General features: G+C 49.3%; 2 long non-coding RNA genes across 5 annotated transcripts in view; one reads left to right on the forward strand and one right to left on the reverse strand.

Moving 5' to 3' along the window:
• Positions 1–13: 13 nt before the first annotated feature.
• On the forward strand, positions 14–23,145 carry LOC129012595 (uncharacterized). The gene is made up of 3 exons (XR_008493654.2): positions 14–1,421; positions 2,130–2,260; positions 21,263–23,145. It is a non-coding gene; the product is annotated as an uncharacterized LOC129012595 (long non-coding RNA).
• The window catches only part of LOC134738087 (uncharacterized), a 44,671-nt gene continuing 27,449 nt past the window's right edge, over positions 6,004–23,225 (reverse strand). For 3 of the 4 annotated variants that reach the window (XR_010123634.1, XR_010123635.1, XR_010123633.1), the window contains 4 exons: positions 14,580–14,790; positions 13,727–13,874; positions 12,428–12,574; positions 6,004–11,547 (listed from right to left, as the gene is read on the reverse strand). This is a non-coding gene — a long non-coding RNA (uncharacterized LOC134738087). The remainder of the gene's footprint in view (positions 11,548–12,427; positions 12,575–13,726; positions 13,875–14,579; positions 14,791–23,225) is intronic. The other variant, XR_010123632.1, reaches the window with a different exon arrangement.

Below are 23,225 nucleotides of genomic sequence, written 5' to 3' on the forward strand. Positions count from 1 at the left end.
GCGCCTCTCGCACGCCCCCGCGCCGGCCTCAATGCGCCTGCGCGGCCTGGAATTCTCGGGAAGGTCCGGGGGCCTTATGCGGCCGCCCGCGCCGTCCGCCCTGCACCCCCACCTGCCGAGCGCGGGCGGAGGGCACGCCCGGGCGTGGGGTCTTTGAAGTGGGGTGAAGTTGGCCACCCGGGCTGAGCAGAACGCGGGGCCGGGGCGGGAGGCGCGCCTGGAGGGAGGGTCGTGCGTGGACGGGGAGCGCCCCGGGTGTCACGCGCCCGGGAGACTACCGGAGCCGTCGTCCTGATTGGCGCCGCGCCCGCTGCCAAAGAACCCAGCCGCAGGCGGCGCCGGGATCGCGGGGCTCTGCCCCCTGGGGTTGGCCTCAGGCTGCTGCGCACTGGGGACGCTGTCCCGCGGCCTGCGCGCTCGGGGATTCTGCAGACTCACGGCTGGCTCGGGAGCGCTCCCTACCTTTGGGTTCCCCGAAAGCCATGTGCTTCATACTTCAGGGCCCCTTAGCTTGGGAATCGGGGACTCGGTGAACAAATTCATGCTTACCCAGTTACACCCGGCATGATTTTGAAAAGCCCATCGTTTTGCCGACCGATTTGAGGTCTCCAAATTAAGTATCTAACACTTTGGTGATTAACTTGCCCTAAAAGACAGGTTTGGGTTTTTTTTTTCTTTTTTTCTGGACAGGCTCTCGCTTTGTCGCCCAGGCTGGGGTGCCGTGGCACAATCTCGGCTCACTGCAGCTTCGACCTTCCGGGCTCAGGTGATCCTCCCGCCTCAGCTTTCCCAGTAGCTGGGACGAGCGCGGGCAGAGGACCACAGGCGCGGACACCACACCTGTCTAGTTTTTGTATTTATTTGTAGAGTCGGGGTTTCACCATGTTGCCCAGGCTGGAAGAGCCAGTTTCTACATGGGAATTTTTGGATATTTTGGCCAAGGCCAGCTGTGGAAACCTTGGAAGCGTTGGGGTTCCTTCGACCTGGCTCCCCTGCGTGGTCCATGTCCTTTTCCTCTTTGTCTCTGGCGCCTCCCATGATTGGGCCTTCTCCTGCCTAGACTCATAGCCAGGCCCTGGGAATAATCTGAAAGCTCCTTGCCGTGTAAACCACGGAACTACCGCCGCTTCCTGGTCTCCAGGGAAACGCAGTTTGCTCAGGAGCAGGGGTTTTCAGACCGCGGCCTGGGACCCCCTTAAGAGTGTGTGAAATCAACATAAAGCGTCTTGCCTGGCATTACAAAGCGGCGGAAGTGGAAGAAAACTAGCAGCCACGGGGCGCCGGCCCCAGCGGTGGTTACTGGGTGTGTGCCTGCTTCCGTGGTAGCTGTTGGCGCAGCCTGGGGGCGCGCCCCCGGCCCAGGCTTTCCCTACGGCTGCAGCCTGGATTTGGCGGGGAGGAATCCGGAAGCAGGAGGAGCGGTGAGCGGGTCGCTGAAGGGGGGCGCAAGGTCTTCCCTGGCGAGTGCCGCCTCCGCCTGTTTCCTTCCTGTCACCACCAGCCACTGTCCCCGCTCTCCTCACTTGTAGGAAATTTTCCTACCGCAGTTTTTGCCATTGCCCAGGGGGTTTGAGATTTCTTATAGAGGAGCCATCCAGGGCCCTAGCTCTGACGTTCTTTTTTTTTTTTAGACAAAGTCTCACTCTTGTTCCCCAGGCTGGAGTGCAATGGCACAATCTCTGCTCACTGCAACCTCTGCCTCCTGGGTTCAAGCGATTCTCCTGCCTCAACCTCCTGAGTAGCTGGGATTACAGGCACCCGTCACCACGCCCGGCTAATTTTTGTATTTTTAGTAGAGACGGCGTTTCACTATGTTGGCCAGGCTGGTTTCGAACCCCTGACCTCTGGTGATCCGCCCGCCTCGGCCTCCCAAAGTGCTGGGATTACAGGCGTGAGCCACGGCGCCCGGCCAACTCTGACATTCTTTGTCCTTTGTTTTTGGGACCTTCATTTTCCCCCATTTCTCCAGTGAACCTGCTCCAAAGCCCCTCCCTGGGTCTGGGCATCGCTGGGAACCACTGTTGCCCGTCAGGCCCCATCTTTAATGTCCCTCCTTCCTTCCACAACTTCCTGTCTTTCCAGCTTTCCCGCCTCGGTTAATAAGCAGGACATTTTTGTCCTGTCTCCAGGTGACATTCCAGTTACCCACCAGATGCGACCTCTGTCATGGTTTCTACCATCAACACGCCAGCCCCTGGCTGTTCCTTCTCTCTCCGAAGACTCATGCCCGTCTCCCTGGCACATCATGGAGCTCCTGGAGGTGGGTCTTTGCCCCCAGGAAATCTTGTCCAGCACTCTCACTAATAGAACCTGTGTGCAGATGACTCACGAAGAGCCGGGCCAGGACTCAGCTCCAGACCTGGGTGCTGAGCCTCATGAGCTTCCCCCCGTCTCCAGCCCTCTTTGAGGGCTCGTTAGCCAGGTGACTGACTATCCCACCTTAAAGAACCCCAAGCTTCCCCACAACGGATCTGACACTGAGTCCTGCCACTTCTGCCTCCTAAGTACCTCTTGAACCCAGCCACTTCCCTCCACCTTCATCCCCCGCTTCTGCACAACCGTCAGCTCACCTGGAAGGCCTCCATAACCACCTAACTGCTCCCTGCATATGGTTTGGTCTGTCTCCAAACTGTAGCCAGGGTGAGCTTTGAGAACACAGACCTGGCCCTATCTATTCCCTCCTCCCCACCCTCTGCAAATCCTAGCTGACTTCCCATCCTTCTAGGAGGAAGACAGAGCTCTTTAGGCCTGTGAGGCCCTGCAGATCCCTGGTGCCTACCCATACAGCGCCAGTTCCCACTGTGCTCCTATTTCTGTGTCTGGCACTGTCCCCCTGACTCGCCCCCACGAGGCTGTGCAAATGCTGTTCCCTCTGCCTGGAACACCATTCCCTCTGTTCTCTAATTTTTAATGGGCCTTCTGTTCACACATTTTCTTAGGAACCCCACCTGCCTCCCACCAGGCCAGGTGTCCTGTCATGGAGAGGTTCTCGGAATGTGGTGCCCTCTCCTTCAGAGTACAGACCACATGTGCTCCTCTGCTTCCTCTAGCCCTCCAACCCCAAGTTCTTCCACTCCTGCTTCACTGCCTTTTCTGTCCAGCCTCCTCCTCTTTCTTCCTCAACAACATTTCTTTTTTTTTTTTGAGACGGAGTCTCGCTCTGTCGCCCAGGCTGGAGTGCAGTGGTGCGATCATGGCTCATTACCAGCTCCGCCTCCTGGGTTCACGCCATTCTCCTACTTCAGCCTCCCTAGTAGCTGGGACTACAGGCGCCTGCCACCATGCCTGGCTAATTTTTTGTATTAAGTAGAGAGGGGGTTTCACTGTGTTAGCCAGGATGGTCTTGATCTCCTGACCTTGTGATCCGCCCGCCTTGGCCTCCCAAAGTGCTGGGATTAGAGGCGTGAGCCACAGCGCCTGGCCTCAACAATGTATTTCTAATAGATCACCAAGCCCTGCAGATTTAGCATCCTAAATATTTGTTGACCTCGTCCCACAGTGATGTTGCTGTTAGGGCAATCTGACCATTTTCCTCCTCTATTTGAAAGCTTTCAGTGTCCCTCAGTAAAGCTGGAGCATGGATTCTGGATCCAGGTGGCCTGGATTCAGATCTTAGTTCAGCCACTGCCTGTGTGACCCAGGGCAAGTCACTTACCCTTTCTATGCATCCAGTTCAGTATCTGTAGCATAGACATGAACATGTCTTCTTCATAGAGTGGTTATGAAGCTTAAATGAGCCGCTTCTGGTTTTGGAAATGGCTCAGGTGATAGCCTACCCCATAGCAATTTATGCCCCCTTACATGCTTGCCAGGCAGCAGGCTAGCTACTTTGCATGCAGTTTCTTAATCCTCTCAACTCTGAAGTAGGTGGCTTTGGTCCCACTGTACAGATGAGAACACTGAGGCTCAGGAGAGGTAAGTCCTTTACTCAGGGTCACCCAGAGCAAGGGCCTCCAGGGCAGTTACACCCAGGTCTGGCTCATGATTTTTGTTTTATCCTGATACACAATCTCAGCCGGGTGCAGTGACTCACACCTGTAATCCCAGCACTTTGGGAGGTTGAGGCAGGCCAATCAATTGAGGTCAGAAGTTTGAGACAGCCTGGACAACATGGTGAAACCCCATCTCTACGAAAAATAGAAAAAAATTTAGCTGGGTGTGGCAGTAGTCCCGAGTAGTTCCAGCTACTCGGGAGGCTGAGGCAGGACAATTGCTTGAACTCACGAGGCAGAGGCTGCAGTGAGCCGAGATTGCGCCACTGCACTCCAGCCTGGGCAACAGAGCGAGACTGTCTCAAAAAAACAAACAAACAAAAAAAGAGACAGTTTCACTCTGTTGCCCAGGCTGGAGCACAGTGTCACAAACATGGTTCACTACACAGTCAACCTCCTGGGCGCAAGTGATCCTTCTGCCTCTGCCTCCTGAGGAGCTGGGACCACAGGCATGTGCCACCATACCCAGCTAAATTTTATTTTTTTTGTAGAGATGAGGTCTTGCCATATTACCCAGGCTGGTCTTGAACTCCTGGACTTAAGGAGTCCTCCCACTGTGGCCTCCCAAAGTGCTGGGATTACAGGTGTGAGCCACCACAACTGCCCTTGGCTCATACATTTTGATACATTTTTTTTTCCTTTTCATTCAGTTCAAAATGTTTTTAAAATTTCCTTTTATTTCTTGACTCATGGGTTATTTATAAATGTTTTACTTAGTTTTCAAATAGTTGGAGGTTTTTCAGATTTTTTTTGTTACTGATTTTTTTGGTTTTTTTTTTAGACAGTCCCGCTCTGTCGCCCAGGCTGGAGTGCAGTGTGGTGTGCTCTTGGCTCCCTGCAACCTCCGCCTCCCGGGTTCAAGCAATTCTCGTGCCTCAGTCTCCCAAGTAGCTGGGATTACAGGCATGCGTCACCACACCTGGCTAACTTTTTTGTATTTTTAGTAGAGATGGGCTTTCACCATGTTCACCAGGCTGGTCTCAAACTCCTGGCCTCAAGTGATGTGCCCGCCTCGGCGTCACAAAATCCTGGGATTACAGGAGTGAGCCACCATGCTATTATTGATTTCTAATATTTAATTCCATTGTGGTCTGAGAACATACTTTGCATGATTTGAATCCTTTTGAATTTATTGGGTCTTGTTTAATGGCCCAGAATATGGTCTATTTTGTTTAAATGTTCTTTTTGAAAAATAATTATGCCGAGAGAAAGATGCCAGTCAGTCATTTATATAAAATTTTAGAAAATGCAAACTAATCTATAGTGACAAAAAGCACATCACTGGTTGCCTGTAGGAGGTGGGGCAGACAGGGCAGGAGGGAAGGATCACAGGGACCTCAGGAAACTTTTGGATGATGAATCTTCATTATTTTGATTGTAGTGATAGTTTCTTAGGTATATACATATGTTGAAATACATCAAATTGTACTTTAAACATGTACAGTTTATTGTTTTTATTTTTTTGAGACAGGGTCTGTCACTCAGGCTGGAGTGCAGTGGCAAAATCTCGGCTCACTGCAGCCTCTGCCTCCTCAGTTCAAGTAACTCTCATGCTTCAGCCACCTGAGTAGCTGGGACGCATGCGCCACCACGCCCAGCTAATTTTTGCTTTTTAATAGAGACATGGTTTCACCAAGTTGCCCAAGCTGGTCTTGAACTCCTGGCCTCATGTGATCCACCTGCCTCGGCCTCCCAAAGTGCTGGGATTACAGGCGTGAGCCACCGCGCCCAGCCAACAGCTGTTTTTAAATAATCAATGTTTAGCAAACCTTGTAGAAAGTTGAAGAAATGTTCAGGATCAAGCTATAGTTATATAGGAAAATTAAGTGGTTCATACTTAGGAAAGAAAAATTATAAATCAGTGTAGTGGGGGAAAAGTAAATTTAAAAATATATATATACTTTAAAAAAAAAAAAAAAAGACCGGGTGCAGTGGCTCACGCCTGTAATCCCAGCATTTTGGGAGGCCAAGGCGGGCAGATCACAAGGTCAAGAGATCAAGACCATCCTGGCCAACATGGTGAAACGCTGTCTCTACTAAAAATACAAAAATTAGCTGGGCGTGGTGGCATATGCCTGTAATCCCAGCTACTCGGGAGGCTGAGGCAGGAGAACCACTTAAACCTGAGAGCACGCCACTGCACTCCAGCCTGGTGACAGAGCAAGACTCCGTCTCAAAAAAAAAAAAAAAAAAAAAAAATTCAGTCATTTCTTGGAGACACAGTTTCCAAGAAAGATGGCATCAGTTAAAGTACAGGTCTGGAGCCAGATTGTGAATTCTGTTCCTGCCACTCACTGGCTGTGTGACTCTGAGCAAGCTTCTCAGCCTCTCTGTGCTTTGGTCTAAATCTCTCTACAATAGGTGTGACCATAGAAGGGATGTGAAAGGGCCAGGCGCGGTGGCTCACTTCTTTACTCCCAGCATTTTGGGAGGCCGAGGCGAGCGGATCACCTGAGGTCAGGAGTTAGAGACCAGCATGGCCAACGTGGTAAAACCCCATCTCTACTAAAAATACAAAGAATTAGCCAGGCATGGTGGCGTGCACCTGTAATCCCAGCTACTCAGGAGGCTGAGGCAGGAGAATCACTTGAACCTGAGGGGAGGAGGTTGCAGTGAGCCAAGATTGTGCCACGGCACTCCAGCCTGAGAGACAGAGCAAGACTCTGTCTCAAAAAAGAAAAAAGAAGGAATGTGGGAGGATCCTGGGAGCAGGTGCTGGCCATTTATGTTTCAGAGTTGACCCTAAAGTGGATTTCCACAGAGCAAACCAGTTTTTCCATTGAGTAACTATAAAATCGGGATACTTCAGTACCAAAACTTCACCAAGCAAGTTTCAACCCATCCTTCAAAGGCCGGCTTGGGGTTGGTCACTTCTTGAATTCACCACATGCTGCCGCTGGGAAGCCGGCAAACTCTCCTTCCCCTCCCCTCCCACTGTTGGCAGCACTGAGTGCGGCTGAAAAAAAATGTCTGGCCACGTTGATAAGCCAGAAATGGAGTCTTACTGTTCATTATTTGTCTGTTCACCATTCAGTTCATATCTGTTTACCAAAAGCCCGTGTCCAGGCCCTGGGTCAAAGTGGGAGCAAAATTGCGTCCTGACCATTGTGGTCGAGGCAGGCATAAAGCCCCCACCACCTAAATATGTGGACTTAGAAAGTCTTGAAGAGTGCTAGGATGGTGAGGGCACCCCATGCACTGAGGAGGGCAGGTGCTGGCTGCGGGGAGGGCATGCAGGAGAGGGAGGGAACAGAGTTTGCAAGAGCCCTGAGGGTCTGCGGTGAGATATAGAAGGAGTACTAGGAGTTAGCCAGGGACCAGTGAGAAGGCAAGAATTAAAAAGAAAATGGAGGCTGGAAAATTCCTTCAGCGCAGTGGGTAGGGGGACACAGAGCCCCTCTTGGGGCAGGGGTTGGCTACTGGAGCTGAAGTCAGAGGTAGGCAGGGGCCAAGGGACTGGCAACGTGGCCTGGAGATCACAGGAGGCGTTGTGGTGTCTTCCCAGGAGCTGCAGTCTGACCCGCATCCACTCTGACCGTGGGGTGTAGGAAGCACGCTTCCAGTGAGACCTGAGGAGGGCCTGTCCCCGAAGAGTTGGTGGGTGGAGCAGGGGCAAACTTGGGAGAGGTCAGGGAAGTGAGTTAACAGGGTGAAGCACAGGAGCCCCAGAGGCTCCCAGGTGGGTGAGGCTGTGCTCACCAGGGGAACATAGGGCTCAGGCAGATGATAGCACGTGACCCTTGCCAGTGGTTCAGTGTCACCTTTGTTGGACCACAATGTCTGCTGCGCATCCATGTGGATGGGCCTCCAGTGAACAGGATGCTGGGAATACGAGCAGGAATGTGGTAGAAGGGATGTATTGGGAAGGAAGGGAATGGGACAGGCATGGATGGGCACAAAGACGGTTCCCAGGATGGCAGTCTTAGTAGGGCCAGAAAGCCTGGGATCTCAGAGGAAGAGAGGCCTGGGGTACAGGAGGCTGTGCCTGTGAGGGGGTCCAGTCCTGGGGGTGCTTGGGTGTGGGAGCACCTGTGGGAGAGGGGTGGTGGGACTCTTTCTTCCCTATCACCCCTCACCTGCAGGCCTTCCTAGCCTCCCTCCTGGAGAAGCCTCAGTCTGTATCCCCTGGCATCTGCTCTGAGTCAGGCAGGGGACAGGTGTGTGTGAGCCCGAGTAAAGCACAAAGAACTGACAGAGCAGAGGCAGCTCCCTCAGGAGCTTATGTTCTAGTGGGGGAGGGACAGGCCAGAAACATGCAAACAAGTGGGATGCCTTCTGGCATGCTCCTGTCTCCTAGCAGAACCAGGGTTCCTGGACACGAATTTGAACTCCTTCCCCAAAGTACTGCCATTTTCCCTTGAACTCACCTTCAAATCTTCTGAGTCATCTTTGACTCATCTCTTGCCTTCAGCCCCCACATTCTGACAGCTGACGAGTCTGGTGGATTTTTCCTTTAAAACGTTCTTTCTGTCTGTGCTTAGGGTCCTGCCCTGATCCAGGCCCTCAGGGCCCCACACCATTTCCACTTCCAGCTGGCTCTTGCTGGGTTTATCTGTTCTACATTCCCGTTTTCATCTGCCCACTTCCCAGTGCAGAAAACCCCCGGGCTTCCAGGACACTGAGCCTGTAGTCCCTCTCTTGGTATTCAAACCCCAGGACCTGGCTGACCCCACCTCTGCCTGCTCACTGCTGGCACATCAACATACACCTTCCTTGGGAGGCCCCCTCCTGTGCCCATCTCCATGCCTGACCTTGGTGCTCTCAGACCTGGAATGCCGGGCACCCACATGTCACCAAGGCACTTCCAGCCCTGCCCACAACCCAGCTGAGTTCCCCGAGGCAGCCTAATGGGGCACCATGGTCAGCCCTGACCAGGGGACCTGGTGATTTAAGAATATGGCAGAGAAATAGATACGGAGAGAGGCAAACAGAACACGAAAGGGGGGTGGGGGTGGGGGGTGCACCAAGAATATGTGGCTGCATTGTTTTCCGGTTTTGTTCCAGCCTCACCTCCTCCTCTGAGTTCACAGCAGCTCCATTCTCTCGCCCCTCCCTCCAGCCTCCAGGGGCAGCAGATCCTGCTAAGTGCACTCAGGGCTCCTCAGATTCAACATTACAGCATTCCCTTTCATTCACTCAGATTACTGCAGCAGCCCAAGGGTCTATGGTCTGCTCCGATCATCTCTCCATGCTGGCTTGTTCTCCAAATGCACCTGGAACCTCTTGCCTGCCCTTCCCCAGGCAAACACGTGTCTGCCAAGCTTGGCTTGGAAATCACCTGCTCTGGCCAAATTCACTCTGGGTGCCTTCTCCACAGCTCTTAGTCCCTGGTGTGAATTGAAATTAGACTCTGTCTTTCTCATCTCAAGACGCGGCACATGGCATGCAGCCATCTATGTGTGCTGAATGGATAACTGAATTGCTTTCCAGCGGGACCAAATGGGAACCCTTCGCCCAAAGGCTGTGATTAACCTTTGGTGCCACCTACTGGCCAGCTAATTGGTTGTCTGTGGGGCCTCCAGTTGGAAATGGCTTTGAAGTTTAGGAATTTCATTTTTTCGTTATTCCCTGTGTATGGGAGAATCAGGAAAGTGAGAATTATGTGACCTCCAGTCTAGATCATCATCATTAATATTTCACCCTGAAAAGTTCATGGCAAAGCTTCTAGCCTTTCATGGAGTGGGAATGAAACTGTCTGTGTAAGAGAAGAAAGCAATTTTTTTTTTTTTTTTGAGACAGAGTCTCGCTCTGTCGCCCAGGCTGGAGTGCAGTGGAGTGATCTCAGCTCACTGCAACCTCCACCTCCTGGGTTCAAGTGATTCTCTGCCTCAGCCTCCCAAATAGCTGGGATTATAGGCGCCCACCACCACGCCTTGCTAATTTTGTATTTTTAGTAGAGACGGGGTTTCTCCGTGTTGGCCAGGCTGGTCTCGAACTCCTGACCTCAGATAATCCGCCCGCCTTGGCCTCCCAAAGTGCTGGGATTACAGGTATGAGCCACCGCGCCCAGCAAAAGCAATTTTTTTTGAAGAAGAAAGACTGGAGGGTTAAAAAAAAAAAGCAAAATTTGAAGCAAGCTGAGTCTTAAGGTAGAGAGAGCCAGGGATTGTGGATTGTGGACAGCCCTCCCTGCTCCTCCCCAAAACCTCCCAGGATCTCCCTTATGACTATAGGGTGGTGGATACAAATTGGGGGTGTGTGCAGGCTGGCTCTCCCCTCCACTGCTGCTCCTGTTCTGGTCTTGGCCAATGCAAGAGCAGAGGCCTTTGAGTCCCCCCAAGGGCAACCTCTGGTTCAGCCAGTGGAAGAACAGGCCTAGCTGGTCCGTCCAGTGCCAAGAGGGCTTGTTTATCCTCAGATACTCCTCGAGGTGGGGTGGGTTAAAACTGAAACTAGATGAGGAATGAGCAGATGTGATGTTCCTCCGTGGTAGGGGAGCTGATAGTTCCTTTGTCTACACTGAGCCAGGGGTCACCTGGCTGTCAGGAATTGCCTATGTGGCCAATTGACCAGGTAGTGGGTACCCTGATCAGGCCACCTTGTCATGAATGGGTTGTGAGTTTCAGTGCAGACTTCCTTATAGACTCTTGGGCTGGGCCTACAGGTCCTCTATAACCTGGTCCTGTCAGCTTCTGCCCTCACCTCCAAACCCTGCAATAAAAGGCCCTCCCACCCCGGCACCCAGCTAGTTCATACCTCTGCTCTCATGCTGTTCCTCTTCCCTGGGAAATGGCCACTCCTTTAGGAGCCAGATCAACATGATCCCTTCCGGATGCCTTCCCTCCCTGCCACCTCCAGGGAGAGGGAGTGCTGGCTTCTTTATTCCTCCCTGACTAACCTGGGGGCGAGTCTCTTCTCTTTAAGCCTCGGGTTTTTCTTTTTCTTTTTTCTTTTTTTTGTTTTTTTGAGAGAGTCTCGCTCTGTCTCCCAGGCTGGAGTGCAGTGGCCTGATCTCGGCTCACTACAGCCTCCGCCTCCCGGGTTCAAGCGATTCTCCTGCCTCCCAAGTAGCTGGGACTACAGGCGTCTGCCACCACGCCTGGCTAATTTTTGTTGGTAGAGATGGGGTTTCACCATATTGGCCAGGCTGGTCTCTAACTCCTGACCTTGTGATCTGCCCGCCTCGGCCTCTCAAAGTGCTGGGATTACAGGCATAAGCCACTGCGCCTGGCCTTTTTTTTTTTTTTTTTTGTGACAAAGTCTATCTCTGTCGCCAGGCTGGAGTGCAGTGGCGTGATCTTAGCTCACCACAACCCCCGACTCCCTGGTTCAAGCGATTCTCTTGCCTCAGCCTCCTGAGTAGCTGGGATTACAGGCATGCGCCACCACACCCTGCTAATTTTTATATTTTTAGTAGAGACAGGGTTTCACCATGTTAGCCAGGATGATCTCGATCTCCTGACTTCATAATCTGCCAGCCTTGGTCCCCCAAAGTGCTCTGTCACCCAGGCTGGAGTGCAATGGCACGATCTCGGCTCACTGTAACCTCTGCCTCCGGGGTTCAAGTGATACAGTCCTTGAGCCGCTGCGTCTGGCCAAACTTCAGTTTTGTTGTCTGTAAAATGAGGAGTAGGGATGGGACAGTTGGACCAAGTTCCATTTCTATCTTAATGTAGTTCTAAATTCTTTCACTAGAGGACAGAAAAGCTAGGGTAGAAGTGGATTATTAAGTAGAACTGAGCAAGAATGAGCTGAAACCTCCACACATTGCAAACACCCTGTACCTTCTCCAAAGTTAGAGCAGGCAAGCATTATGCAAATGTTTTATAAACTGATGTGTCCCAGTCCCAATTAATAAGTTGTGGCAAATCATAATGCTAAGTTCATACTTCAAGTGGCTAAGGGATATATAATAGCCAACTAAAAAAATTTCTAAGCTACTTCATAATGTATTATTCTAAGCAGCACTCCACAGCATACAGCATGCTGCTTATAAATTGAAAACCTTTTCAGCAATTTTGTATTTCACTTAAAAATGCAGGAGAGGCTAGGCACGGTGGCTCAAGCCTGTAATCCCAGCACTTTGGGAGGCCGAGGCAGGCAGATCACCTGAGGTCAAGAGTTCGAGAACAGCCTGACCAACATGGAGAAACCCCATCTCTACTAAAAATACAAAATTAGCCAGGTGTGGTGGCACATGCCTGTAATCCCAGCTACTCGGGAGGCTGAGGCAGGAGAATCACTTGAATCTGGGAGGCAGAGGTTGTGGTTGGAGCCGAGATCGCACCATTGCACTCCAGCCTGGGCAACAAGAGTGGAACTCCATCTCAAAAAAAGAAAAAAAATGCAGGAGAGAGAACTCCCTAACATTGCATTTCAGTCAACATTCAATCTTGTTACCCACGTTAAAACAGCTAGCTAATTAAATGTGACACGTGTGTCTAGGGCTGGTGAAGAATGCTCTCTTTACGAAGGCCAGTGGCTGATGTTCTTACTGAGTGAGAAGGTGGACACTTCATGCTTGCTTCTGTTTCCCAAGTGTCAGCCCGTTAGTGCTACTGCCCAGCGGCGGGCTTCCTGATGTCCTTCCGTTCTCACAGGGACCCTGGGCTTCCTGTCATTAGTGGTATCTCTTCTAAATTCTGTTTTAAAATTCAAAAAATAAAATTATAATGTAGGCTGGGCATGGTGATTCACGTCTGTAATCCCAGCACTTTGGGAGGCCAAGTTGGGTGGATAGCTTGAGTCTGGGAGTTCAAGACCAGCCTGGGTGATATAGGGAAATCTCATCTTTACAAAAAATACAAAAATTAGCCAGGCAGTGGTGGCATGCACCTGTGGTCCCAGCTACTTGGGAGGCTGAGCAGGGAGGACAGCTTGAGCCAGGGAGGCAGAGTTTGCAGTGAGCTGAGATTGTGCCACGGCACTCCAGCCTGGGTAACAGAGCAAGACTCTGTCTCGAAAAAAAAAAGAACTATAAATATTCAAAAAAATTATTATGTAAAAATTTTCTCTTTAAAACCGAACCGTTGGTAAATCTCCCAGTGCTTTTTGAGGAAGGATAGCAGTGTTAGGAGGGTCAGGCTTACAGTGAATTCTCTCAGGGCTTGGTTCTATCAGCTATTATTGGGCCACTGCAATCCAGCCAGGGCGACAGAGTGAGACCCTGTCTCAAAAAAACAAAATTTCCAGTCTGGTTTTTTTTTTTTTTTTTTGAGATGGAGTTTCACTCTTGTTGCCCAGGCTGGAGTGCAATGGCACGATCTCAGCTCCCCACAACCTCCGCCTCCCGGGTTCAAGCGATTCTCCTGCCTCAGCATCCCGAGTAGTTGGGATTACAGGCATGCACCACCATGCCCGGCTAATTTTGTATTTTTAGTAGAGACAGGGTTTCTCCATGTTGGTCAGGCTGGTCTCAAACTCCCAACCTCAGGTGATCTTCCCGCCTGAACCTCCCAAACTGCTGGGATTACAGGCGTGAGCCACCATGCCCAGCTCTGATTTTAATTTGCATTTCTTTGATTAGTAATCCTATATTTTCATTATTTACTGGCCATGAGTTTAAATCCCTGCTCTCGTATCACTCTATGTGACTTTGGAGAGACTACTTGACTTCCATGTGCCTCAATTTCCGCATCTGTGAAGTTCCTCTCTAAAGAAACTGACCAGCTTCAAAGACATATAAACTCTGACATAGCGGGACGGGCTCTAATGAAATTTCTGTAACCTTACCCACAAATCATAAAGCTTCTAGTCAGTATTTTAGTACCTCCCATTCTTGTTCAATAAATTACCACGTGCTGGACATGGCCGGCTGGGGGCTGTGGCTCCAGAGATGCTTGAGGGAAGGTCAGTCACCACCTGTCCATCTGCTCCCAGCATTCAAAATTTGGTTCACTTCTCTCTCCTGCTGCTTTCTCCTCTCATTCGTTTGTCCTGTGGCTGCATGAGATACACACATATATAATGTTCACTGCCATATTAGCAGGGCTCCAGAAGGAACAGAGATGAATGCAAATGTTCCACCCACTGTGTCTAACCAGAGGCCAGAGCGACGTTCTAAGGCACTGAGTGTGACTGTTCCTCCAATGCTCAGCCCCTTCCGTGGTTCACTGTGACCTTTGGGTCAAGTCCAAACTCCTCAGCACAGCCTGCCCAGGCCCCTCCAACACTCCCCCGTCATCTCTTGCCACCACCACCCTCCTAGGGTTCAGTCACTCCAAAGCCCACTGCCTGCTTCTGCACGCCCCTCCTGCCCACATTCCTCTCCACTTTTGCTTATGCTGTCCTCCGTGAGTGGGGGTGCTCAAGGCGCAGCTCGCAAGCCACCTCTTCTGAGAGCCCAAGGGATTGGACTGTCTTTCTCTTTTCTCCCACAGCACTTTGTCATATATGCGCTATAGCCCTGTATTATGATGATTGTCACATGCATGCCAGGCAGGGACCTGGGACTCTATTGGACATTGCCTGGGCCTGTGGTGGACCCTCAGTAGATGTCAATGCAGTGGATGGGTAGGCAGGGAATAAACAATAAAGAGAGTGACATTGTTTTAGCATTCTGAGACTCCCACCACCGGTTGGTTGGATGGCTGGTTAACATTAGCTAGAAATGTTTAGGATAGTAATTTTAAACCTTAGTCCACTTACCAGTAGCCTAAGCAATATAAATGGCTGCAGATCCTTGTAGAGGTGTTGCCCTGTACCTTGGCTCCGTCTGAAGGCCAGTGACACGGTAACAGGGAATGCAGAGACGTGGAAGGGCTCTTTCCAGAGACAGAATGGAGTGGTGGATCCAGACACCAACTGATGCCAGGGAAACACTTGGGCCTTTTCTTGGTACCAGTGAACAGGTGCCCTGCTGGGAACATAAACACAATCTTCTGGACTTCCAAACCAAATATAACAGAGATAGAGTGGCAGAGGATGAACCTGGATGGGCCCCAAGCAGGCACGCCCTGGCTTCCTTAGACTTCCTCTGTGACTGTCAAATGGATTAAAATATGTGATATGTTCTCTTCCTGCAGGAAGGTCAACTTGGGAAATGGACCAGGATCCCAGTAAGGAGCTGGGCTTCTCTGTGGATGCTGTATGGCCTAATTCCCCCACTCCAGCAGTGCTTCTCTGGGTGGCCAGGTGCTCTTGGACTGGGCTAGAGGGCCTGCAGCAAAAACTAGAACTTAGTTGTTATTATTCCAGGCTCCATTCAGACTTACCCTAATGACTCAACCAACTGCAGGAGAGCTGCACTGAAGGGTCTGAAATTCTGGTTGGGTTTCAAAGTTAGTGGCTAAGGGGAAAATTGAATCCAGGGGAAGTGTTCCCCTTGAAAGCCCCTGAGGAAAGTAAGCTAAATGCATCAATGACACGAGTTCCCTGTAAGTCACAGAATTCCACACTCTGTATGAAGAAGAGGCTCTGCCACGCACATGACTTGTGAGAGTTTCTCATCAAATGGGAATAGTAATGTCTACTTCCTATGATTATTGTAGAGACTAAATTTAGATAAAATATGGGGAAATATAGTACATAATAAGCACTCAAGGCCAGGAGTGGTGGCTCACGCCTGTAATCCCAACACTTTGGAGGCCAAGGGGAGTGCACTGCTTAAGCCCAGGAGTTTGAGCCTAGCCTGGGCAACATAGTAAGATCCCCCAAAAAGAAACAAAATAAAAAGAAGTGGGGGGCCAGGAGCAGTGACTCACACTTGTAATCCCAGCACTTTGGGAGGCCGAGGTGGGCAGATGACCTGAGGTCAGGAGTTTGAGACCAGCCTGGCCAACATGGTAAAACTCCATCTCTACTGCAAATACAAAAAATTAGCCAGGCATGGTGGCACATGCCTGTAATCCCACCTACTCAGGAGGCTGAGGCACAAGAATCACTTGAACCCAGGAGACAGAGGTTGCAGTGGGCCAAGATGGTGCCAATATAATCCAGCTTGGGCAGCAGAGCAAGACTCAGTCTCAAAAAAAAAAAAAAAAAAACAACAAAAAAAAACAGAAGTGGGAGTTGATTTTTTTTTTTTTTTTTTTTTTTTTTTTTTTCCAGATAGGGTCTCGGTTCTAGTGCAGTGCCATGATCATGACTCACTGCAGCCTCAACCTGCTGGGCTCAAGCGAGCCTCCTACCTCTGCTTCTCGAGTAGCTGGGACTACAGCCGCACACTACCATGTCCGGCTAATTTTAAGAAAAATGTTTTGTAGAGGCCAGGTGCATTGGTTCATGCCATAATCCCAGCATTTTGGAAGGCTGAAGCAGATGGATTGCTTGAGTCCAGGAGTTTGAGATGAGCCTGGGCAACATGGCAAAACCCTATCTTGGCTGGGTGTGGTGGCTCACGCCTGTAATACCATTACGTTGGGAGGCCGAGGTGGGTGGATCACCTGAGGTCAGGAGTTCGAGACCAGTCTGGCCAACATGGTGAAACCCTGTCTCTACTAAAATACAAAAAATTAGCCGGGTGTGGCAGCAGATGCCTGTAATCCCAGATACTTGGGAGGCAGAGGCAGAAGAATTGCTTGAACCTAGGAGGCAAAGGTTGCAGTGAGCTAAGATCACAACATTGCACTCTAGCCTGGGCGACAAGAGCAAAACTCCGTCTCAAAACAAAAACAAAAACAAAAACCCATCTCTACAAAAAAATATAAAAATTAGCCAGGTGTGGCGGTGTGCACCTGTAGTCTCAGCTAGTTGGGAGGCTGAGGGAGGAGAATTACTTGAACCTGGGAGGTGGAGGTTGCAGTGAGCTGAGTTCGGATTACGGGAGGTGGAGGTTGCAGTGAGTTGAGACTGCACCACTGCACCCCGTCCTGGGTGACAGATTGAAATTCTGTCTCAAAAAAAAAAAAAAGAAATTGTTAATGTGTGTTTGATACTTAGATGAATCTCATCAGCAGCCTTGTTCCAAACAACCTCTTAGGAGCCAATGATACTGATCGTGAATGGAGTTGGTTTTTAAAAAAATTATAGATGTATAACAGTTCACATATTTTTGGGGTACATGTGATATATTTTTTTTGAGACGGAGTCTCATTCACTCTGTTGCCCAGGCTGGAGTGCAACGGCACGGATCTTGGCTCACTGCAACCTCTGCCTCCTGGATGCAAGCGATTCTCCTGCCTCAGCCTCCCGAGTAGCTGGGATTACAGGCATGCGCCACCATGCCCGGCTAATTTTTTTTGTATTTTTAGTAGAGATGGGGTTTCACCATGTTGGCCAGGCTGGTCTCAAACTCCTGACCTCAAGTGATCCGCCTACCTCAGCCTCCCAAAGTGCTGGGACTGCAGGTGTGAGCCACCGTGCCCGGCCCACACGTGATATTTTGATGCATGCATGTAATGTGCAATGACCAAATCAGGGTAATTGGGATATCCATCTCCTCAAACATTTTTCTTTGTGCTGAGAACACTACAGTTCCTGTCTTGTAACTATTTTGAGACATATAAATTATTAACTGATTTCTCTACTGTACTTTTGAATACTAGAACTTATTCCTTCTAACTGTATTTTTATACCCATTAACCAACTTCGACTCATCTTTCTCTCTCCTTTCCCTTTCCAGCCTCTGAAAACCATCATTCTACTCTCTACCTCTTTTTTAGCTCCCACATATGAGTGAGAACATGTGATATTTGTCTTCCTGTACCTGGCTTATTTCACTTAACATAATGACCTCCCATCCATCCATGTTACTGCAAATGACAAGATTTCATTCTTGGCTTGGCGCAGTGGCTCACACCTGTAATCCCAGCACTTTGGGAGGCCAAGGTGGGCAGATCACGAGGTCAGGAAATCGAGACCATACTGGCTAACATGGTGAAACGTCTCTACTAAAAAAAAAAAAAAAAAAAAATTAGCCGGGCGTGGTGGCACACCCCTGTAGTCTCAGCTACTCGGGAGGCTGAGGCAGGAGAATCACTTGAACCCGGGAGGTGAAGGTTGCAGTGAGTGAGATCGTGCCACTGCACTCCAGCCTGGGCGACAGAGTGAGAGTCTGTCTCAAAAAAAAACAAAAAACAAACTTCATTCAACAAACACTGATCTAGTTCACAATGTCCAGGGGCCTTGCTAGGGCTGGGGATTCAAAGAACACCCAGTTCCTCGTCTTGGGAGCTCACTGTTGGAAAGACAGATGCAAGAACATGTACTTGTATACCCTGATGTAGAACAGCCTCAGGGAGTTATGGGGGCACAGTGAGGACGAGAAAAGCCTTCCCAAAGGCAAATGGCGCCTGAACTGAGTAGTAAGGAACAACCTGGGGCAGGGTGGAAGAAGGCATGCCAGATGGAGGGGACCGTGTGTGCAAAGGCACAGAGGTGAGAATCAGCATGGTGGGTGCTAGCGGTGGCTGCAGCACAGCTGGTAGGCGTGCAGCTACGCGGGAAGAGGGCTTGCAAGGGAGACAGGGCCTGCGTCTGCAAGGTGTGGCTTGCCTGCCAGTGGGGAGTGTGTTCTGTGTCCACAGGGAAGGTCATTCATTCTGAGACCTGTGTTTTAGGTAGATCTTCATGGCTGTGTTTGGATTTGAGGGTCACAAGTCTGGACACATGGAGACAATTAGAAAGCTTTTGAGGCCGGGCATGGTAGCTAATGCCTGTAATCCCAGCACTTTGGGAGGGTGAGATAGGTAGATCACCTGAGGTCAGGAGTTCCAGACCAGCCTGGCCAACACGGTGAAACCCCGTCTCTACTAAAAATACAAAAATCAGCCGGGTGTGGTGGCATGCACATGTGCCTGTAATCCCAGCTGCTCGGGAGGCTGAGGCAAGAGAATTGCTTGAACCCGGGAGGCTGAGGTTGCAGTGAGCCAAGATGGTGCCACTGCACTCTAGCCTGGGCGACAGAGTGAGACTCCATCTCAAAAAAAAAAAAAAAAAAAAGCTGTTGAAATGGTTCAGGCAAAGGAGGGGAGAGTTCCGTGAAAGTAGGTGCCTGCAGTGTGGTTCATTTACGTTTACATTGTGTATTGGTAGAGCCTGGCTTTTCCAGTTCTTTGTTCAGAAACAGCTCTCTCAGTCAATGGTTCTTGACCACTAAAAGCATCTGTCCACAAAACTATTCGTTTACTCCTGTAAGTTTTTCACTATTTTCATAACAATGGATATCAAAATCCATTTTTTGATCAAAGTATTTTGTTAGCTTTTGACTTTCAGTGAGCAGGGAAGAGCCATAATTTAATCAAGAACCTTTTGTTCTGTCAGCTAATATCAAGTAGGGAGCTTCTTTAAAAAGAAATCCTGATTATACAATCATGAATAATCATGATGAAGATGAAAAGAGGGAAGTAGTAATGGAAACCAGTGTGCCCGCCTGAGCTCATTGTTGAGCTAATTTTTTTTTTTTTTTGAGACACAGTCTCACTCTGTCGCCCAGGCTGGAGTGCAGTGGCACGACTCAGCTCACTAAAACCTCCGCCTCCCAGGTTCAAGTGATTCTCCTCCCTCAGCCTCCCGAGTAGCTGAGATTACAGGCACCTGCCACCACGCCCAGCTGAGTTTTGTATTTTTAGTAAAGATGGGGTTTCCCCATGTTGGCAAGGCTGGTCTTGAACTCCTGACCTCAGGTGATCTACCCACCTCGGCCTCCCAAAGTGCAAGGATTACAGGTGTGAGCCGCTGCGCCCACCCTGTTGAGCTAATGTTTTGAGAGGATGGGCAAAATATAGATGAAGGGAAGTATAATCAGAGATGGATCCTGAAGAATGACACAATCCTGAAAAATACTGTCAGGAGGACTGTGCTGTAATTTGCCAGAAATTCTAAGGAAAATAAAAAAGGTCTTTATTCTTCGGGCAAGAACAAAGAAAGCATAGATCTACTGCTTAGGGGATGATATAGAGTGATACTGAGAGAAGGCACAAATACTCAAATTTTATAGACAGAAGAACTGTTGTCAATGACAATAATTTCAGCTAAGCCTATAGCCAGTTCCTCCTGATATCCTGAGCCCTCTAAGGAGGCGAGGGCGGGGAGTCTGGAAGCAGTAGTGCCCCAACCCTGGCCTGCCACACATCCTAGATTCCTCTCACCACTTCCCTGTTAGAATCCCTGTTTCCTACATCTCATGCTTGCTTCTTTCTTGGTTTAGCCCGTTTCTGTTTTGTTTTGTTTTGTTTTTTTGAGACGTAGCATTGCTCTATTGCCAGGCTGGAGTGCAGTGGCGTGATCTCGGCTCACTGCAGCCTCTGCCTCCCGGGTTCAAGCAATTCTCCTGCCTCAGCCTCCCAAGTAGCTGGGACTACAGGTGCACGCCACCATGCCCAGCTAATTTTTGGATTTTTAGTAGAGATGGGGTTTCACCATGTTGGCCAGGATGGTCTCGATCTCTTGACCTCATGATCTGCCTGCCTTGGCCTCCCAAAGTGCTGGGATTATAGGCATGAGCCACCGCTCCTGGCCTAGCCCCTGGTTGGTTTTGCAGAAGCACATTTTCCACAAGCACAGAGGACATGTAGGGGATATGGCAAGTACTAGCAAGGATGCTGGTGGGTGTGACAGCTGGTGTGGCTGTTCTGGAGAGCCACCTAGCAGTTTCAAATGAAGAATGTGTGAACACTCTGTCCCACCAATCCTGTTCCTGAGCACAGACCCAAGGGAAGTTCTGACAAGGATCCATAAGAGGGCACGTATGAAGATGCTCACTGTAATACTGTTTGTGTCTTTGTGTGTATAAAGGCTTCTGGTTTCTGTAACTGTATACCCTATCATTTCACTGAATTCTCTCTTAATTTTTTTTTTTTTTTTTTTTTAGAATTGGGGCCTTGAAGCCCAGGTACAATGGCTCACACCTGTAATACCAGCACTTTGGGAAGCCAAAACAGGAGCATCACTTGAGACCATTTTGAGACCAACCTGGGCAACATGGCAAGGCCATGTCTCTACAAAAATTTTAGAAAATTAGCTAAGTGTGGTGGCATGCACCTGTGGACCCAGCTACTTGGGAGGCTGAGGTGGGAGGACTGCTTGAAACTGGGAGGTTGAGGCTGCAGTGAGCCATAATCAGGCCATTGCGCTACAGCCTAAGCAACAGAGCGAGACCTTATCTCCAAAAAAAAAAAAAAAATTGGGCCTTGTTCTGTTGCCCAGGCTGGACTCGGAGTCCTGGACTCAAGCAATCCTCATACCTCAAGCTAGGACTATAGCCTTGTGCCATGGTGCCTAGCTTTGAATTCTTTTTTAAAAAATTGTTTTATTAACAGCAGTTTTTTAGTTGATTTTCTTGGGCCTTGTAAATATTGATCCTATCATTAACAAATAGTAAAACTTTTAACTTCTCTTTTCTAATTTTTACACATCTAATTTATAAGTTTTTTTTTTTTTTTTTTTTTTAGATGGAGTCTTGCCCTTGTTGCCCATGCTGGAGTGCAATGATGTGATCTCAGCTTACTGCAGCCTCAACCTCCTGGGTTCGAGCGATTCTCCTGCCTCAGCCTCTGGAGTTGCTGGGATTACAGGTGCCTGCCACCACACTCAGATAATTTTTTGTATTTTTAGTAGAGATGGAGTTTCACCATGTTGGCCAGGTTGGTCTTGAACTCCTGACCTCATGATCCACCACCTTGGCCTCCCAAAGTGCTGGGATTACAGGTGTGAGCCACTGAGCCCAGCCCCTCATTTGTAACTCTTATCTGATCGCTTTGGCTAATACCTTCAATACACTGTTGAACAGTAGTGGAGATAGTGGACATTCTCTTCCTGACTTTAGCAGGGCTATGTGGATTGCATTTCATTTATTTTAATTTTTATTGGACAGCTGAATTTTTTAACTTTTTAAATTAAGGTATAATTTACATAAAGTGCTAAATCCTAAGTGTAATACTTGATACAGTTTTACAGCCAACACCCAGCTCAAGATGCAGACTTTCCAGCACCCCAGAGGCTCCCTATGTTTCTTCCCTATCAATATGTCCCTCAAAGATAACCAACATTCTGGCACCATTGATTAGTTCTGTCCATTTCTGAACTTCATACAAATGGAATTACACAATATGTACTCTCGTGTCTGGCTATGTCCACTCAGCATTAGGTTTGTGGGATTCATCCATGTTGTATGTAACAGTAGTTCCAAGTTGAATATCCCTGATACGGTTTGGCTGTGTCCTCACCCAAATCTCATCTTGAATTGTAACTCCCACAATTCCTACATGTTGTGGGAGGGAGCTGGTGGGAGGTAACTGAATCATGGGGGTGGGTCTTTCCTGTGCTATTCTCATGATAGTGAATAAGGCTCACAAGATCTGATGGTTTTAAAAATGGGAGTTTCCCTGCACAAGCTCTCTCTTTGCCTGCTGCCATCCATGTAAGACATGACTTGCTACTCCTTGCCTTCTGCCATGATTGTGAGGCTTCCCCAGCCATGTGGAACTGTAAGACCATTAAACCTACTTTTCTTCCCAGTCTTGGGTATGTCCTTATCAGCAGCATGAAAATGGACTAATACAGTAAATTGTTACCAGCAAAGGGGGGCGCTGCTGAAAAGATAACCCGAAACTCTGGAAGCAACTTTGGAACTGGGTAATGATGAGAGGTTAGAACAGTTTGGAGGGCTCAGAAGAAGACAGGAAAATGTAGGAAAGTTTGGAACTTCCTAGAGACTTGTTGGATGGCTTTGACTAAAATGCTGATAATGATATGGACAATGAAATCCAGGCTGAAATGGTCTCAGATGGAGATAAGGAACTTGTTAGGAACTGGAGCAAAGGTGACTCTTGTTATTTTATTTTTTTTTGAGATGGAGTCTTGCTCTGTCATTCAGGCTGGAGTGCAGTGGTGCAATCTCAGTTCATTGCAACTTCCGCCTCCTGGGTTCAAGTGATTCTCCTGCCTCAGCCTCCTGAGTAGCTGGGACTACAGGTGCCCACCACCACACCTGGCTAATTTTTTGTATTTTTAGTAGAGACAGGGTTTCACCATATTGGCCAGGCTGGTCTTGAACTCCTGACCTTGTGATCCACCTGCCTTGGCCTCCCAAAGTGCTGGGATTACAGGTGTGAGCCACTGCACCCGGCTGACTCATGTTACGTTTTAGCAAAGAGACTGGTGGCATTCTGCTCCTGACCTGCCCTAAAGATTTGTGGAAATTTGAACTTGAGAGAGATGATTTAGGGTACCTGGTGGAAGAAATTTCTAAGCCGCAAAGCATTCAAGAGGTGGCTTGGGTGCTGTTAAAGGCATTCAGTTTTTTTTTTTTTTTTTTTTTTTTTTGGCAGAGTTTCACTCTGTTGCCCAGGCTGGAGTGCAATGGTGTGATCTTGGCTCACTGCAACCTCCGCCTCCCGGGTTCAAGCAATTCTC

Source organism: Pongo pygmaeus, chromosome 15, assembly GCF_028885625.2.
Source record: "Pongo pygmaeus isolate AG05252 chromosome 15, NHGRI_mPonPyg2-v2.0_pri, whole genome shotgun sequence".
NCBI classification, from domain to species: Eukaryota; Metazoa; Chordata; class Mammalia; order Primates; family Hominidae; genus Pongo; species Pongo pygmaeus.